The sequence below is a fragment of the Danio rerio genome, chromosome 5 (assembly GCF_049306965.1).
Source record: "Danio rerio strain Tuebingen ecotype United States chromosome 5, GRCz12tu, whole genome shotgun sequence".
NCBI lineage: Eukaryota > Metazoa > Chordata > Actinopteri > Cypriniformes > Danionidae > Danio > Danio rerio.
In genome coordinates this window covers 11,886,402-11,905,746 of record NC_133180.1, presented here as the reverse complement: position 1 = coordinate 11,905,746, position 19,345 = coordinate 11,886,402, and the positions used below count along the sequence as shown (strand labels likewise).

General features: G+C 37.1%; 1 long non-coding RNA gene across 3 annotated transcripts in view; it reads left to right on the top strand.

Annotated features, from left to right (window-relative positions):
- Window positions 1–441: 441 nt before the first annotated feature.
- Window positions 442–19,345, top strand: part of LOC141385758 (uncharacterized) — an 82,184-nt gene continuing 63,280 nt past the window's right edge. The window contains exons 1-3 of one of the 3 annotated variants that reach the window (XR_012406732.1): window positions 490–617; window positions 7,900–8,045; window positions 18,717–18,817. This is a non-coding gene — a long non-coding RNA (uncharacterized lncRNA). Of the gene's footprint in view, window positions 618–7,899; window positions 8,046–18,716; window positions 18,818–19,345 lie in introns of all 3 variants that reach the window. The other 2 variants (XR_012406730.1, XR_012406731.1) reach the window with 2 other exon arrangements.

Here is a 19,345-nt window from a genome sequence, read left to right as displayed (position 1 = left end):
ATGACCACAAACTATTGGTAGCTCGAAGGTATTTCCCAAACTTATCCATGAGCCTAGTGGTTTCAAACCCAAACACTTTGGCTTGATTTTGTTTGGAATGATGTCACACAAGTTCTATTTGACTTACATTGGGATCTCCAGAAGCAACTCCTTTTTTTTTCCATTTACATGTAACGAAGTCATGTGGGATTTTCTTCAAGTAAGTTCCTTGTTATTTCATCTCTTGCTTATGTGTGGATGCTCTCATTCACCAACTTATGCGCAACTGGGCGTTTTTGGAAAGCTCAGTGTTTTAAGTGGGCCCTTCCGTGTGGTCGGTTTGGCAGCGTTTGAAACGTGTTCCCCAAACCTACGCTGTTTAGTTCTTCATCTGGTATCTCACTGTTAAACACAAGCGTTTTGCAAAGTACACAGAAACACTTCTGAGGGCCTGAGGCCTGAAGGTGGGTGGAACTTTTTATTTCAGGACGCTTCTCTCGATTTCTTCTTCCTCTCAGAACAGGAGCGATGAGCGAACAGTCAAAATTAGAGGAAAGCTGCAGGAACTGCTGAGAGTGTCAACAAAGTCTCTGTGTTCGTAATCATATTTCACAGCATTGGCAGAGTTATTGATGGGGGTAAGAACACACACACATGCTGTTTACTGGGGGAGGAGAGATGAATCGGAGACTGGGCTCCTTTTTTAGAAGATTCCTGAAAGAAACTTCTCCATAAACACTAGCGCTAGAGAGAGAGAGAGCTGGCATAATAGAGCACATAATTCCATCTGTTAGCATGCGGAGCAGAGAAGTTGAGAGAGATTTGGCAACCGCAAATGTTTGAATTCTTGACAAAGATATGTAAACATAGCTTGGCAGGCCTTTCCCCTCCTTCCTGTCGTTTTGGTTGCAGTGCTAAAATTATCTCTGCTAGGACACACCAGCAGTTGGAGGTGTAAAACCGTTGTGAATAAATGTTGGAGCGAGCGAGTGTGAATTTATTTACATGTGCTAAAATCAGGTGGTGTTAAACACGCTCGCGCACACACATTACCACGGAAGGTAGATGAAGGAACAGATGCTGCTCAAGGAAACGGATCATAAAGAAAGTAGGGGCAAGAAAAAGTGTCGTGCTCTGTTCACCAGCTGAATTTCCTCTCAGGTTGACTTCCTTCTGTTGCAGTTCCACTAAAGCTTAGCTGTACTTTTCTATTTATGCTTCCAAATACTTGGAAGTTCACGAAGGCTATGCTGATAAACAAATACTAGAATTTACAAGAAAATCAGGCCACATACATGTAAATATAACACATTTGTATTTTTTGATGGCAACAATTTATGAACAGTAGAAGTCAGAATTATTAACCCCCCTGTATATTTTCCCCTCATTTCTGTTTAATGGAGAGATTTTTTCAACACATCTCTAAACATAACAGTTTAACTCATTTTAACAACTGATTACTTTTATCTTTGCCATGATGACAGTAAATAATATTTTACTATATATTTTTGATACTAGTATTCAGCTTAAAGTGCAATTTAAAGGATTATTTAGGTTAATTAGGCAAGTTAGGGTAATTAGGGTAAAATATAAATAAAATGTATTTTATTTTAGCCGAAATAAAACTAATAAGACTGTCTCCAGCGGAAACAAAATATTATAGGAATTATTGTGAAAAATTCATTGCTCTGTGAAACATCATTTGGGAAATATTTGAAACTGTGTACATTTATGATACACTTGCTTTGAAAATGCTTTGAATTTTCCACTCATATTTGGGTTCAAAATGGGCAAAATCTGCAGAGCCTGTTTTTTTTTTTTTTTTTTTTTTTTAAACCACATTCTGGTTTATCCATATATGATTTTACTGTGGGTTGAAATACCCCATTTAAAAAAAAGAAAAAGAAAATATTTTTTAAAAAAATCATAGTTTCCACCAAAATATTAAGTATCACTACTATATTCATCATTGATAATAACAATAAATGTTTCTTGAGCATAATATCAACATTTTTCTGAAGGATCATGTGACACTGGAGAAGTGACTTCTTGGAAAAACTGCTGAGATATATAAAACCAACAGTTGGGTCAAATATATTGATAAACCCAATGTTGGGTTAAATTTAAATGACAGTTTTTAACCCAGCAGTTGGGTTTGTCCATATTTACCCAATGTTACTAAATCAACACTTTTTTTTCTTTTTTTTTACAAGGGCACCTATTTTACCCCTTTTACCATATTTAATCTTTACACCTTTTTTCCAGATTTAAGATTTAGTCTTTTGTGTCTCCAGAATGTGTCTGTAAAGTTTAAGCTCAAAACACCCGTTAGAATATTTATTATGCATTTTATACTTTCCCAAAAGCCATTTGATATATTTGCTGTGGAGTTAATTCAAGCCTTTCTGCAACAATGAGTCAGACAAAGTCTTTACAAAGTTTGCGCGCGGACACACACACACACACACACACACACACACACACACACACACACACACACACACACACACACACACACACACACATCCGTTATGTTAATGTACAAAAACCTGAATTAAGTCCATGAACAGAGATTGAAGCGTCTTCTTTTATAATTGTACTGACATGCGGCTGCAGTGAAAAATGACAAAACGATTTTACTGACTTTATTAAAACATCACAGTTTTAGAAACGCTTTAAAATTGTAAAACAATCTTGAGGTGCTGTTGATCACAGAGAGCTTTGCGCACATCCTGTCTTGTGGATATAATTATACACGGCTGTCAATCAATTTTCTGGGCGGGAAAACCGTACTGCCTCAAAATGGGAGGGATTTACAGTAGATCCTATTTTTAACATCAGGAAAAAGAAAAAGAGACACTTCAAAATCAACCTAAACGTAAACGTTCAAGCGCTCTTATTTCAGTTGCTTGTATTTTGTTTATTTAATATCTTGAATATATTAAAATCAAGTTACTATTTACTTAAAGCATGTTTGAAGGCTACACTGTCAACAATTTCCAGTAGAATCTACAGTAACTTACTGGTAGCAGTTCACCAATAACTTACTGTATATCAGTTACAGAAAATTTACCATATTTACATTTACAGCACCATTTATCTTGATGTATATGTACAGAAGTCAAAATTATTAGCCCTCCTGAATTGTTGGCCTCCCTGTTTATTTTTTCAACACATTACTAAACATAATATTTTTAATAACTCATTTCTAATAAATGATTTATTTTATCTTTGCCATAATGACAGTAAATAATATTTGACTACATATTTTCCAGACACTTCTATGCAGCTTAAAGTGACATTTAAAGGTTTAACTAGGTTAATTAGGTTAACTAGGCAAGGGCGACATAACTCCCAGCTGAACTGTCATAGTATGATGCATCGTTTGGGAAAATATATAGTGGCGAGTGTTTCCCAAAACCTGTAGCAACTTCTTTAGAGAAGAACCCCATCATTTCTTTGTGCTAATTAAATATATATATAATATAAACATATCATAAAGATATATCATACAAAAATAAATTGATTAATTATATACACACAAACACACATGTGTGTGTGAGTATATAAACACACACACACACACACACACATATATATATATATATATATATATATATATATATATATATATATATATATATATATATATATATATATAAACATATATAAAGATATATCATAGAAAAATTGATTAATAAGATTAATTCATTCATTAATAAGAGGGTAGTTGTTAAGAAATTAAATCGAAATTTATTATTTATTGGGAAATAAAAAATCCTACTTTAATAATAATAATGATGAAGATTACTATTATTATCATTAATACTAATAATAATAATAATAATAATAATAAGTAGAATATTAATTATTTTATATATATTTTTAAAAAAAGTTTGCTTATACAATTTGACACACGTAAACCACTGCCGAAATCTTCTAAGCAACAGGCCCATGTCAAATACACTATACTACATTTCTTAATAAATAACCTACTATACAATAAAAGCAGTAACGTACGCTGTTTTTTTTTTTTTTTTTTTTTTTCACAAGTTTTGGAGCAATGACTTTAAAAAATATACTAGCTTTGGAGACGTGACATAAATCCCACTCGGCTGTGTTCAAAATGACATCAATGTTTTTAAAGTGCAATTGTAAACATGAAGATCGCTAAAACTGAACTGTAAAAATACTTTGAAATCTAATCACACCTTAGAGAGACAACTTTAATGATTTATTTTTATCATTCTAAGCTTAAATGTTAGAGTGTTCTAAATGAATAGGTCATGGGGGGCATAACTGGGAATAGAACACAGCCAGGAACTGTTTCTAACTACAGCTCCAGATGTAATTCATTGTATTCTGGTCATTGTATAATGATGGTTCGTCCTATAGACTATCAAATAAAATTAGCTTAAAGGGACTAATAATATTGACCTTAAAATGCATTTTAAACAAAAACTGCTTTTGTTCTAGCTGAAATAAAACAAATAAGACTTTCTCCAGAAGAAAAAATATTATCAGACATACTGTGAAAATGTCCTTGCTCTCTTAAACATCGTTTGGTAAATATTTAAAAAAGAAAAACAAAATCAAAGGTGGGCTAATATTTTTGACTTCAACTGTATTTACAGAATTGTATATCTACTTTAAAATATACAGTAATTTTCACAAAGCAAATACAATAACACTGTATAACTGTCCTACAGTAAAATACATTTCGTGTAACAAGAAAAATACTGTGTAATTTACTAAAATCTTTAACAGTGTGTCAAATATTATTTGCACGATTTTTTTCTTCTGTTTAAATGATTACAAATTAGATGTCATCAGCAAGAGTATCAGCTATTGTCATATGAATAATGTGACAGCACAACCTGCTTATGAACGATAGTTCTAGTGATTTTTGCTTTTGCGAATGCCACTGATAATCTGCCTGTGAAAATGGGAAAGCCCAATGTGCTGGCACAAACTCCCCATCCAATTTGTCTGGCTATGGAAATGCTGTGACAACACTTCATTTTAAAATGTTTCCTGATATGCTTTGGACCAAAAATAAATCTATTTGTGTTCCGCCAAGTTAACATGGTATAACAAGATCCTTTGATATTTTTTAATCATGTTTTGGTGGATCTCGTGTCACATCTCCTGTCATATCTACTATAACGTCTCTGTGAGAAAAGAACGAACAGTGACAGAATAATATTAGCATGTGCTGGGTGTGCTACATGTGCCAGATTGAGCATATATTTTGCATGTAAATCACATTATACATGACTGAATAGCTGACATATCCTTTGTTCCTTAGGCAGAAGAGTGGAGGATATGCTTCATAAAGACATACAGTCCATTAGCAGCATGTTGTTTAGCTAGATGGGAAGTTTGCTGAGATTGTTAAATGTCCTCCCTAGAGCCACTGGTCACAAACCAATACTTTGCAAATGAGAGAATGTAACTGAAATTTTTTGGGTAACACTTTTTTTTTGATGGACCAAGACATTTTGTTTTACCAACTACAGTTAAAGTCAGAATTATTAGCCCCCAACCCCCTTTTAGTTTTTTTTAGTTTTTTTTAATATAATTTCCAAGTGATGTTTAACAGAGCAAGGAAATTTTCACAGTATGTCTGATAATATTTTTTCTTCTGGAGAAAGTCTTATTTGTTTTATTTCGGCTAATAATTCTGACTTCAACTGCACATTTTATACAGCAGTAGAGTATTAGTTGACTTCTGTCAATAATTACTCTCCCTAATGTTGTTTCTAACCACAGAGACGTTTGGTCATCTTAAGAAAATTAACATATTTTAGATATCGGTCCCACTTTATATTAAGTGGCCTTAACTAATATGTACTTACACAGGAATTAATAGTTTGTTACAATGTACTTATTGTGTAAATACATGTATTTACTGTGTACTTATGCTTGATTAAATACAAGTATGTAATTACATCTGTAGTTAACTTTTGTAATTACATTTGTAAATACACTGTTGACCATCCCTTACACCTTAACCCACCCTTAAACCTACCCATGCCACCAAACCTGTAAATAACCCAACCTCTATCCCAACTCAAAAGCACCACAAGTGTTCTCAAATACATCATAAACACAGTAAGTACATTGTAATTATTTTTTTGATGCAAGTACATAGTAGTTAAAGACACTTAATATAAAGTGGGACCCAGATATCTTAAATATTTAGATATAATCTCTGATCCCCCATTTACAGCAATTGTCCTGACTCGTTCAAAGTCCAGAAAAGTAGACAAAACCTAGTAAAAACAGTCGGAATATCGGAGTATCTAAGAGTTTTTTTTTTTTTTTACGTGCACATAAATTAAAAATATTCAACTTTATTCAACTATTTATTCTCCTCAGTGTCAGTATATTGCGCATGCTCATGAGCAATGTGAACGATGTACAGTTGAAATCAGAATTATTATCCCTCTTTATATTTTTTATTATTAGCCCCCTTTATATTTTTTTCACCAATTTCTGTGAAACAGAACACATTTCTAAACATAATAGTTTTATTAGCTTTTTCTTATAACTGATTTCTTTTATCTTTGCTATAATGACATTAAATAATATTTGACTAGATATTTTATACTAGTATTCAGCTTAACGTGCAATTTAAAAGCTTAACTAGGTTAATTAGGTTCATTAGGCAAGTCAGGGTAATAGTAATATAGACAGTGTATGTAAACTAGTTTTAACTGTATGTGTTTTTGTTGTTCACATATAGTATTATCCATGATAACCCAATTTTTCCACTAATGAAGGTTAGACTTGTGCGATTGCACATGCTTAAGAAACAATGAGATAAACGTAAAACGTGTGTATGAAATTTGGTGTCAATAATTTGAATTGTTTTGATACATATAATGTTTAAAATTTTTAAGTGTAGGTGACGCAATGGCGCAGTAGGTAGTGCTGTCGCCTCACAGCAAGAAGGTTGCTGGTTCGAGCCTCGGTTGGGTCAGTTGGCGTTTCTGTTTGGAGTTTGCATGTTCTCCCTGCGTTTTTGTGGCTTTCCTTCGGGTGCTCCCGTTTCCCCCACAGTCCAAAGACATAGTAACTAGTAAGATGTACCTTATAAAGTGGCTGGTGAGTGTGTGTGTGTATATATATATATATATATATATATATATATATATATATATATATATATATATATATTTAAAAGAGCTAATAATTTTGACCTTAAAACAATAAAAATGGCTTTTATTCTAGCCGAAATAAAACAAATAACACTTTCTCTGAAAGAAGATAATATTTTTAAAATACTGTCTAAATTTCCTTGCTCTGTTACACATAATTTCGCTTTTCTTACTTAGTTTTTGTCTTGTATCTAGTCCAAATATCTAAAAATTCTTAAATCAAAAAGCTTTTTTTTTCAGAAATAAAATGTCAAAAAGTAAGTGTTTTTCCTTAAAATAATCAACAAAATCTGCTAACGGGGTAAGCAAAACAATCTAGTTTTCGCTTTTAAATATTATTATTTTGCTTACTATACTACTCCAAGGTGCTAGCAGATAATAAATTTGCAGTGTAGTACTTTAATGACAGCACAATCCCAGTGAATTCAGAAATTTTAAATTGCACTTTGTCCAACAACAACAAAAAAGTTGTGTGCTCTAAATTATCTCAGTAAATATGCTGCGTAGGAACAACAGGAGCAGCTCCTGCAGTTTTGGGTTTCCCTAAGCAAGCTTCTTTGCACTCCATAGCCTCCAGCATAAGCAGCAGTCTAGGACTGGGGCTAAATTTCACACACCTGGGTTTCTTGAACTAAAAACGGGGTTGGATGACTGCTAAACACAGCACTGTGTCATCAATGGCAATGGCGCTCTGAAGACTGTCTGTGAAGAGTTTTTTTCATACCTTCAAAATGTGTGTGTGTGTGTTTTTTTCCAGCACCTCCTGAATCTTTCAAATGTAAATTCAAGGTCATTTCTTTTACTCCAGCACACCTGTGGCAACTAATGAACCTCAAGTATTCACTGTGCTCTTACTGGAGCAGACGAAACACTCTGAGGGTGGGCAAAGACAAGTGTCACGTAGTAAGTGTTTATGTATATTATTAGTTCAATTATCTATCTATCTATCTATCTATCTATCTATCTATCTATCTATCTGTCTGTCTGTCCGTCCGTCCGTCCGTCCATCCGTCTGTCCTTTGTCTGACTATTAGTTTTATGTGGAATGACTGTTCAGCATTCACAAGTTTAGTTTATTTTGACTGACATGACATAAGCAGATGATAATGTTATAAAACAGCAGAGAGTATGTTATAGATAATGTTATAAAACAGAGAGTTGTGTAAAAGCAATTGATGAATGTCCAAAAGCATTTGTTGGAAGGAATGAGAAACTGCTACTATGATGTGCACAAGTAACTAAATCTTTTGCGAAATGCATTAACTGTTGTGCAAATGTGAAAAGTGTTGTGGGAAATGCACTAACATAACTGAGAAAAACTGTAATATAGTAATCCAATTTATCTATAAGTATTCTCAGTAATGTCCTTTCCACCCTTTATAAGACATAGTTTGCATAAATTGCTTAAAAGTATCTTTTAAATTCACTTAAAATAAACAAATAAGCTTAACAATTTGCATTAGAACTAAATTGAAAGAATGTTCTAGTTCTAATAAATTAATTAGTTCATATAGATAATAAAAAAAACATTTTTGTTATTTTAACTCTCCCATGCAAGAAATGTGTTTTTTAAATGTTATCCTTGTTGATTCATAAAACATAAGTCAGAATCAGCACTTTGAGAGTAAAAAAAAAATTAAAATTAAACTCATATAGGCAAATCTAAATTACTTGTGACCTACAAAGGTCTCATTACAGTTTTTCTCAGTCGCTTTGGTGCATTTCTCACAACACTAGTGCATTTCTGCACAACAGTTAATGCATTTCTCAAAACAATTAGTACTAACTGCAAAACCTAGCTGATAACCTGCAAACGCGCGTCACATGCTCAAAATGGATAGCTTATTCCTCAAAAGCAAGTATTCATGTCAATCAAAGTGTCAGTATCATCAAAATGAAAAGTCCTGACACCATTGTTTATGAACAAGATAGTCAAATGGCTTAGTCATATTTTCATCATGACAGTTTACTCTCTACATTTTTTTCAATGCAAAAAAAGTCTGATTTTGGTGACACCCAGGGCTAAACTGGGGCAAAAAATCGACCCTGGCATTTTGGGCCAGAGCGGCCCACTAAATTCAATCAAAACGCTATCTCTCTATGCACGTCCAATATTTTTATCAACTCATATTCTATAAAACACAAAAGCCATATATATGAAATAAATAAATACAAACTTTAATCTCAATTTAATTTCTGTATACTGTCCATAAAGATATTTGTTGAGTTCTAAAAAATACACTATTCGTTCATTTATTTTTCTTCGCATAAGTCCCTTATTTATCAGGGGTTGCCGCAGTGGAATGAACTGCCAACTATTCCAGCATGTTTTATGCAGCAGATGCCTTTCCAGCCACAACCCAATATTGGAAATCATCCATACACTCTCATTCACACACACTCATACACTACGGCCAATTTAGCTTATTCAATACACTATTCACTCAGCCTATATTCAATAATAAACATAACAAAAACTGCCTGCTGATGCATGTGTAAATCTTCAAAGGGAACAGTGTACTTTATAACCTCTTTCACCTCACCCTGCTTGCTGTTTCACTATCTAAACAATGAAAACATAATATAAGTCAAATATAAATAATATAAGTAAAAGACACCAAACAGCCTCGTGTAGCTGCATATTTATATGAGCATCATCTTCACTCTGCATATTTATAACAAAACAGGGCTTAAATATAACTGTCTTCTTTCATTTCCATTGAAAATAATGAACTTTACCCTGTCTCTTTTGCAGAATATCAGTTTTAATAACCAATAATGGCCATTATAACAGAATAACGTACATTAAATTTAAACGATAAAGGTAAACAATTAGTCAATGTGCAAAATCAGTGTATGTGGTTCCATAAATTAATATATTAGCTTATCTTTGCACTCAGCCAAAACAGTTAACTGAGAACAAGTGATTCAAAAGACATAAGAATTGTTAGATAGAGACAACAAGATGAATTCAATATCACGTTTAACAACTATAGTGAGATGAGATCATCCAGCAGATGAACTGTCTGAACTGATGAACACTATACTCTCACCTGGGGTTTATGCTCACCCGCTGAACTGAGCTGCAGCTCTTGGCAGAGAGTGTGTGGTCACGTGATTTGTGCTTTTAGCCGTGTACTAGAATGAACGGAGAACTTTTCAGAATCACTAAATGAAAAGCCGGTGTATTTCCCGCGATTTATCTGCGCCTGCCTTGCGTTTCTTCTCTCTGACTCTCGACTATTTTGAAAAATACACACAGACGACGCACGCTCACACGGAGTCCAAAATAGGAGTTTGTGATTGGGCCAGACCAATGTGAATACAGAAAAGAGCCAATGGGCTGCAGAGTGTCACATGGGCCAGCCCGGTCTGTCTCTCCGGGAAAAAAGCATCTTACTTTTAGAGAGTCATAGATCACAGCAGCGTCAATTAATAAGGCAGAAAAAAACGATAGGCTGCTAAGCCTTTTATGGGCCGATCAGATCATAAGACGATGATCATCCCGGCCCAAAAAGTACTTCGGCCCACCGGGAAAGTGCCCAGTCCGCCAGATGGCCAGTCCGCCCCTGGTGACCCCTCCTGAAAATGCTCAAGACAGCACTATAGACTATTTGCACAGCCATTTGAAAACTACAGTAAAGTCAGACATCACTGCTTACTGAGGTATCTGAGTACAAGACACTGAATATGTATGTTTCACATTTTTACTGCAGATGCTCTTTGCAATTCTAATTTATTCACAGCATTGTGCAAAAGAATAAACACAGCCTTATTTACAACAAACATAAACTCCCTTTAGGTAGAGCTGTGCACAACTGTACACAATATTGCAGTACATATTGGAACTGAGCCTAAAACATACACAGGTTTGTAAATCATTCATCAAATTGTTCAATTTTTAAGACATTTTCAAGAAAATAAAGATTTAAATTTGTTTTATAAAATTTGCTTGACAGATTTTGACAACTAGTTCAACATTTTTGTTTGTAATGACTCCAGTAATGAAATAAGGACTATTAGTTTTATGTGGAATGACTATTCAGCATTCACAAGTTTTGTTAATTTTGACTGACATGACATAAGCAGATGATAATGTTATGATAATGATAATGCAATTGATGCATGTTCAAAAACATTTGCAATTTGTTGGCAAGCAAGAGAAACTGCTACCAGGATGTGCACAAATGACGAATTGTTTAGAGAATTGCATTAGCCGTTGTGCAAATGTAAATAGTGTTGTGAGAAATGCATCAAAGCGACTGAGAAAAACTGGAATTGAAATCCTCATTATTGCATGATCCAGAGTGCATTTTTTTTCTGTGTACACAATAAACAAATGCTGGTTCACACTGTTTTGATGGTCTCTTTGTTGAATTGAAGTTACATTGCACCTACACGGCAACTATTTCTCATTAGATTATAAGTAAACTGTTAGGTTAGGGTTAGTGTAAGTTGGCATGTACTTGCAAAGTTTCTTATAGTCAGTTAAATGTCTGTTGAAGGAGCATTATCAGCAGATATTAAGCAGACAGTCTACTAATACTCAAATAGACCATCAAAATAAAGGGCTACCAAATGCTGTGTAGTTATAACCCAACATTGGGTCAAATATGAACAAACCTAACTATTGGGTTATAAAGTGTTCTTACATTTGTGTGAAGTTAACCTAAAGTTGTGTTTGTCTATGTTTGATCCAATGTTGGGCCAACATTGAGTCCAACTCTACTAGGTTGTCATTATTTGTCTGTAAAGGGATAGTTTACTTAAAAATGACAATGCTATCATCACTTATAGCCCCCATTGGGTCAAGTATGAACAAACCTAACCATTGGGTTTAAAAGTGTCATTCAATTTATTTGAAGGTAATCCAGTGTTGGGTTTGTACGTGTTTGATCTAATGTTGGGTCAACACTGAGTCAAACCTACAAGGGTGTCATTGGGGGTGGTATATGTCTTTAAATGAATAGTTCACCTAAAAAGGTCAACGCTATCATCGTTAATAGCCCAACATTGGGTCAAATATGAATAAACCCAACCATCGAGTTAAAAAGTGTCAGATTATGGACATCTCGAGGTCTCCATAATCCTGGACCAGGCCGTATCCTGAGCAGATGCTGTGGCAGTCTTAGAGAAGTGAAGACTGATTCCTGAAACACTACAGTGACAGACGAATCTCCGCATTGATCCTGTAGGCTAGCCTGAACACCGTCCGGTGACCTAATCACACCTGCAGCTCTCCACAATGGACGTCCAGCATTCTCCAGCATCTGGTGCCTAGACTGCAGCTCCGCACAAGAAGTTTTGAAGAGAAATGGTCATGCCCAACTGAGCCTGGTTTCTCTCGAGGTTTTTTCTTTCACTTTCGTCAATTGGTGAAGTTTGGGATCTGTAGAGCTTGCTTGGTTTAAACCTTGGAACTGGAGCTGCGCATCGATGGATTTGGCCTTCAGTGTTTGGACTTTCAGCAGTGAAAATTAAACCACACTGAACTGAACTAAACTAAACTTCAACTCTGAAAACTGGACTGAAGCTTTTAATTGACTAGAGCAGGGGTCTCAAACTCGCGGCCCTCAGTGCAATATTTTGTGGCCCGCGCCGACCGCTGTACACTGACAGAATCAGTGGAGCGGGGAGAGAGAGCGCTCCCTGCTCCGCTGATTCTACCCGTACACAGCGGTCACTGGCATTCCCCACCCGCCGTGTAAACAAAGGGGCGGGGATGCCGGTGACGTCACCACGCACCTTTGTTAGACGCTGTGACGGGCGGGAAGTGTTAGGAGGGAACTCGCGCCGGCCAGAACCAAGGTAAGCTGTTCCCGCCCCTGCCTGCCACTTAGCTACCTATCTGCAGCCTGCCACCTACCTAGCTACAGCCTGCATCTTATATATATTATAGGTAGATACAGACTGGTACAGACTGATGTGACTGGAGTGGGGTGGGGGTGTTTTATTTATACATATATACGCCTTTTTTTTAGGTGAGGGCAGGCACGTGCACATATAGGGCTCAACATGTGAAGTGCACATACCCTTTTTAGTCTTGAATAGAAAGTGCCCTTCCAAAATGATCAAAAGTGCCCCCGCGACGCGGCACACCTTCGGTCCCGCCCTTCAGTAGGCGCGCGACAACACCCCCCCATCCCCGCTCTTCTAAAAATTTATCCTGCACATGCCCTTTGGACGGTCTCTGCACGGGCCTGGGTGAGGGAATGGAAGTTTTGAGTGAGTTCCCCCAAGCCATACTGAGGGTCACAACTGCTTCCGCTCTAAAGCCAAATGTGGTTCAGATTTGTGAGAAGAAGCGCTGTCAAGTCTCTGGCAGCAAGGAGTAGGCAAAAGATGCCATGTTCAGAAGAACTGTTCATAATCTTCACTTAATGTTCTATTAATGTTCAGGACACTTCATGCTCAGAAGAAATAATTAAAACTGTTAATAATGACATTTGAGGACTTTTTTTTTTGTGAAATCCCTTATGCGGCCCAGCCTCACCCAGACTTTGCCTCCTGCGGCCCCCAGGTAAATTGAGTTTGAGACCCCTGGACTAGAGCTTCTATGTTAAGCTGCTTTGACACAATCTACATTGTAAAAACACTATCAAAGTAAAGATGAATTGTCCTGAAATGTAGTTTTAATGTTAAATTTAATGTTGGGTTTGTCTGTGTTTACAACAAAGTTGTGTTATGACAACCCAGCATATTTTAGAGTGTATATTTTTGCTCTCCAAGTGCCAACATCCCTTGATTGACATCTCCAAGGAGCACATTCCTCACAGTTGTGTGAATATCTCTTCTTTTTACAGTGGCTCTGAATGAGTGTCTCATCCTATGGGAATTGAAAGTGGAGCCATAAGGCAGAAGCTACATGAAATCTAACGCCTTTAGCGACTGACTTCTAGCGTGCTGTTCACTTCTACGGTGGGCCAAGTGGACCATGAACATCCCATACATCTCAGTGTCAAACCCTCAAGCTGCCGAAGCCCCTGGGGAAGATGGATATTTCCGTGTGACGTGCAAAAAAGCGCTCATGTGCACCGTCACCAAGGCTCCCGACACGCAGCCAGTCAACAGTAAACATGTGGGTGACCTGGGAAAAAGGCAGCCACATCCACACCGCACTGACAGAACGCAGAGAAACAGAAGGAGACAGAGTGTGGACTAATGATTAATGACATTTAGATTATTATTCAACTTCAGAGATGTCCCACCCCCTCAACACAGTCCAGATGCAGAAGCAGAGATGAGGTGAAGATGATTTAACCCGTGTTCTCTGGGATTTTGGTCGAAGATGATGGATGGCGTGGAAGATGCTTAGGGAGAGACAAATGCATAAATCATACTTTGGCAACGGCTTTGACGCCACTGATTTATTCGTTTCAGAAAGGGTGTCATTAGGCGAGGAATTTGTCTTTAAAGGGATAGTTCACCTAGAAATGACAATGCTATCATCATGTGCTCATTTTCGTCCTCCTTATGACTTCTTTTCTTCCGTTAAAGGCACAGTATGTCATTTCCACCACTAGATGGCACATGCTCACAACAAATATAGGTGTATTTTGATGACGCTGTGATTGAGTGTGGAACCATGAGAGTTCATTTTGTCCTGCAGGACTCCTGTGTCAATTATGTTCATGGATGAGCTATTATCATGGCAGTATGAAGCAAAGTAAGGCTGATTAGAGAGGAGTGGGATTTGGCACGAAAACAGCAGAGCTTTTATTATGCCACAGCTTCCCATTTTTCCTCTCATGATCACATGGAGGAAAAACAGTGCTGTTTTATCAGACTAAAGATATCTGAGGCATCTGTTATAATGGTGCTCTGTGCAGTTTAATAAAACACAACATATTTAAGCCTCACTGCTGTTTCCCTGTTTTCTATAAAAACAAATCGGAAATCGAGGGTGTGGGACGTCATAAGCATGAACACACAAGAAAAGTTCCATGTCACTGGATAATCATGCTCATTTTTCTTTCATTTGTTCAGTCATTCATTTTTTCTTCAGCTTATTCCCTTTATTTATCAGGGGTCACCACAGCAGAATGAACCGCCAACTTATTCAGCACATGTTTTACACAGCGGATGTCCTTCCAGCAGCAACCCATCACTGGAAAACATCTATAAACTCCCATTCACACACATACACTACAGACAATTTCATTCATTCATTTTGCTTCGTTGTAGTCCCTTTATTAGTCTGGGGTCGCCACAGTGGAATGAACCGCCAACTTATCCAGCATATGTTTTACACAGCGGATGTCCTTCCAGCTGCAACCCAGTTCTGGGAAACACTTATAAACTCTTATTCACAACAGCCAAATTTCATTCATTCATTTTCTTTTCGGATTAGTCTCTTTATTAATCAGTGGTCGCCACAGCGGAATGAACCACCTACTTTTCCAGCATATGTTTCACACAGCGGATGTCCTTCCAGCTGCAACCCAGTTCTGGGAAGCACTTATAAACTCTCTTTCACTACAGCCAAATTTCATTCTTTTTTTTTTCGGATTAGTCCCTTTATTAATCAAGGGTCACCACAGCAGAATGAACCGCCAACTTATCCAGCATATGTTTTACACAGCTGATGTCCTTCCAGCCGCAACCCAGCACTGGAAAACACCCATAAACTCTCATTCACACACATACACTATGGCCAATTTCATTCATTCATTTTGCTTCAGTTTAGTCCCTTTATTCATCGGGGTGGCCACAACGGAATGAACCATCAACTTATCCAGCATATGTTCTGCACAGCGAATGCTCTTCCAGCTGCAACCCAGTACTAAGAAACATTTGTTCACACTTATTTGCTATGGGCAAATTTCCTTCATTCATTTTCCTTTGGCTTAGCCCCTTTATTAATCAGGTGTCGCCACAGCGAAATGAACCGCCTGTGATCAAAACAAAATGCTATTGGCTACTTTTTAAAAAGGGAAGGAGCTATTCTTTGTTCCACCCTCTTGTCATTTTTTAAGTTGAGATTACGTCAAACATTGAGTAAAAATGCACTTTTCAAAGCACTTAACGGGACCTTTAAGCTCCATGAGAGGTGTTTGGAAAAATGCATCAGTATCTGTTTAATGAATGTGGATAGTGACCAGTGTCATAATTCATAAAACTGGCGTGAAGTATCATAAAACTTATACACTATATTTAGTCACCATGTGCCTTCACTGTATACTTGTCTTAATTTCCATTTTTTTTCATCGTTATCTGTTCCTTTTAGCTAGGTGTATCTGGTTTACTTTATGCAGTTAGTACAGGGTTGAACCGCTTTTTCTTCAGAACTGTCACAGATTCTATAAGATGCTGAAAACATTCCTCTGAGATTTTTGTTTTATATTGACATATGGCTTCAGGCAATTGCTGCAGAGTTATTAGCTGCACATCTATGATGTGAATCTCTCATTCCAGCACATCCCAAGGGAGCATTGTCTGTTGGACTGAGATCTGGTAAATGTGGAGCAATTTGAGTGTAGTGATGTTTAAGACTCCAGTTTGAGATTATTCGAGCATTTTGACATGGTGTGTTATTTTTCTGGAGGCAATGATCACAAGATGGGCCCACTGTGGAAACAAGGTACCCATTCTGTGGCATTTACAGTAAGTGCTGTTCAGTTGGCGCCACCAACAGCCTACCGTAGGACTTAATTCCTGCAGGGCTGCAGCTCTGCACAGTTTTGCTCCAACCCTAATCAAATTCAGCTGATCCAACTAACCAAGGTGATCCAACTAATCAAATTGTTCAAGACTACTAGACACTAGCCATCTTGAACACCTTGATTAAGCTGCAATCACACTAGAGTTTGTGTGTGCGAAATTCTGTCGTACGGCGCTGCAAAAAGGGGCTGGATTAAACAAAATTATTAGTCATTAAAAAAAGCGAGCAATTGCTCCATGTTTTAAATTTCGGTCCAGAGAGGTCATGGTTTGATCTTCGATTGGTCTCACGCAGTCAAGTGATGCTATTTTGCAGGTCAGAGTTCACCAAGCTTGAGCTTTGCACGGCAGCAAACTGCGAATATTAACGCATGACCCTGCGTTTCCGGTCTGACGCATTCGCTGTGCGTATGAATGGAAGCCTATGGGGAGAAAAGTCAACTCTGACCGCAGCTTTAGTTGGACCATCCCCGCCACCCCTTGCCTTCAGTCTTCTAATGTTCAATTTTGTTGAACACATATGATTTGAAGCTTCAGTCTGTTGTTCTTAGCTTACAGGATATGTGAAGTTTATTTGAGCTCAAACACCCCTCTCGCCTTGCAAACAAGTGGAAGCCCCGGGCTCGAGGATCTTATGAGCTCAGGGCTTTCTCCCGGGACAGCATGCCAAACAAGCTTTATAACCAATCATCAGCTAAGTGTGAACTCTTGAAGTATTATTTGTACTCTTCTTCTGCTGCTGTTGCTCATCTGCTTCAAGGTTTGATATGTTTTATGTTCAGAAATGTTTTTTTCTGCAGACCTTGATTGCATCTAGTTAGCTGATTTAGGCCCTATCCTCATTCTACCCCGTAGCCCTTCCACTTCCCCCTACCCTTCATTTTGCGTGTTCACGTGAAGGGGTAGGGGTGTCCCAATTCTCTTTAGATTGAAGGTGTACAGCTAAGGGAAACAGCTAGATACCCCTTGAAGATAGTTAAACCAGGGGCATTCTTGCTGTGAGGCAACAGCGTTAATCACTGGCCACCGTGTCGCCCGTTTGAAAGGAGGGAAAGTAGGGACTGGTGGGGGAGGGGGGGGGGGGGGGGGGTTGGGTTCTTCGAGACGAAGATATTGAGATGAGAAAAGTCTGGTTATTTATAGTGAGTCAAGGATCGTCTGATAGGATAATTAGTCATTAGCTAAAGTTGAAACAGCTGTGAACAATCCTCTCGAAATTTGTTTATAAATAGACTTTACAAAACGTACTGAAACAACACAATTCATGAGATTTATTTTGGGACAACTTAGTTGTTTTATGTTCAATCCACTTAAATTTGTTAAGTTACTTAATCGATTTGTGTTGGGACAGCATAAATGAATAGTGTGGAACCCTGCAGTTTATACAGTGCATGTGTTTTCTTTTTTGGAGGCCATTCTCTAAAACCATGCATATAAAAGTCCCAGTTGATCAACAATCTCTCAAATACTCAGACCAGCCTGTCTGGCATCACTTAAATCACTTATGTACCCCATTCTGATGGTCAATATGAGCTTAAGCAGATCTTGATCATGCAACATGCCTAAATGCTTCACGTTGCTGCTATGTGATGGAGTGATTAGACATTTCCTTTAATGAGCAGTTCAAATGTCTTTATTTGCTCTTCCAGGTTGATTGGCTCAGGAAGTAGTGTTTTTAATGAGCAAAAAAAATAACACTTGGAAAACTTAGGGAAAAAATGGCAAAAAAAGAAGCTTGGCATGAGATAAAGCCTACCCAGAAAGCCTGTAGTTTGAAGTTTTAAGGCCATGCATTCTCCCAGACAGAAAAAAGTAAGTCGATTGCTATGTACTGTATAGTTCCATGGTTTTCTGGGTGGTTGGTAAACATTTTCTAGGTTGTTGCTGATGCTTTGGATTGCGTGCATGTTTTAGGTCTCGGAAGGAGAAACCGATGTAATTATCTACTTACGATGATTATTCACCAACTGCCCTTGAGATGAATGCTGATGCTTGTTCTCCCCAGCTTGATTGAAGTAAGTTTACATTTCGTACTTCATTGGCATTCGCACGCATAAATATAACAAGCGAGGTTTGTTTGTGCCAACGGGGAAAGAAAAGCTTAATTCAAGATTTATTTGCTTTATGTGAAATGCATCTAGTTTTGAGGATGTTTAAATCTATTTGATACAATGATGAAAATACTTATAGGCAAAACAATTTCTGTATTTTATTCATTTAATTATTTATTTTAGCAGTGTATGGATCTGAACACAGACATACCTTCGATTCAGACACTCCCAAAAAGCACAAAAATTTAACAAAGAACTTTAACAAAGTTTTAACAAAGAACATAAATAATTCTGGTTAAATTCTGGTGGCAGCTATATGTGATCTATAGCTGATTAACCATGTGGATGGATCATAAAAGCTTTCTGAGCCTACTAGTAGGTGCAGAAGGCCCCTACTGACCCATATCTATGAGCTAATAACCACTGATAATGCCCATTTAATCGATTGATAGCATTTAAATTGGCTCAACAACAAAGGCAGTGATGATTTAC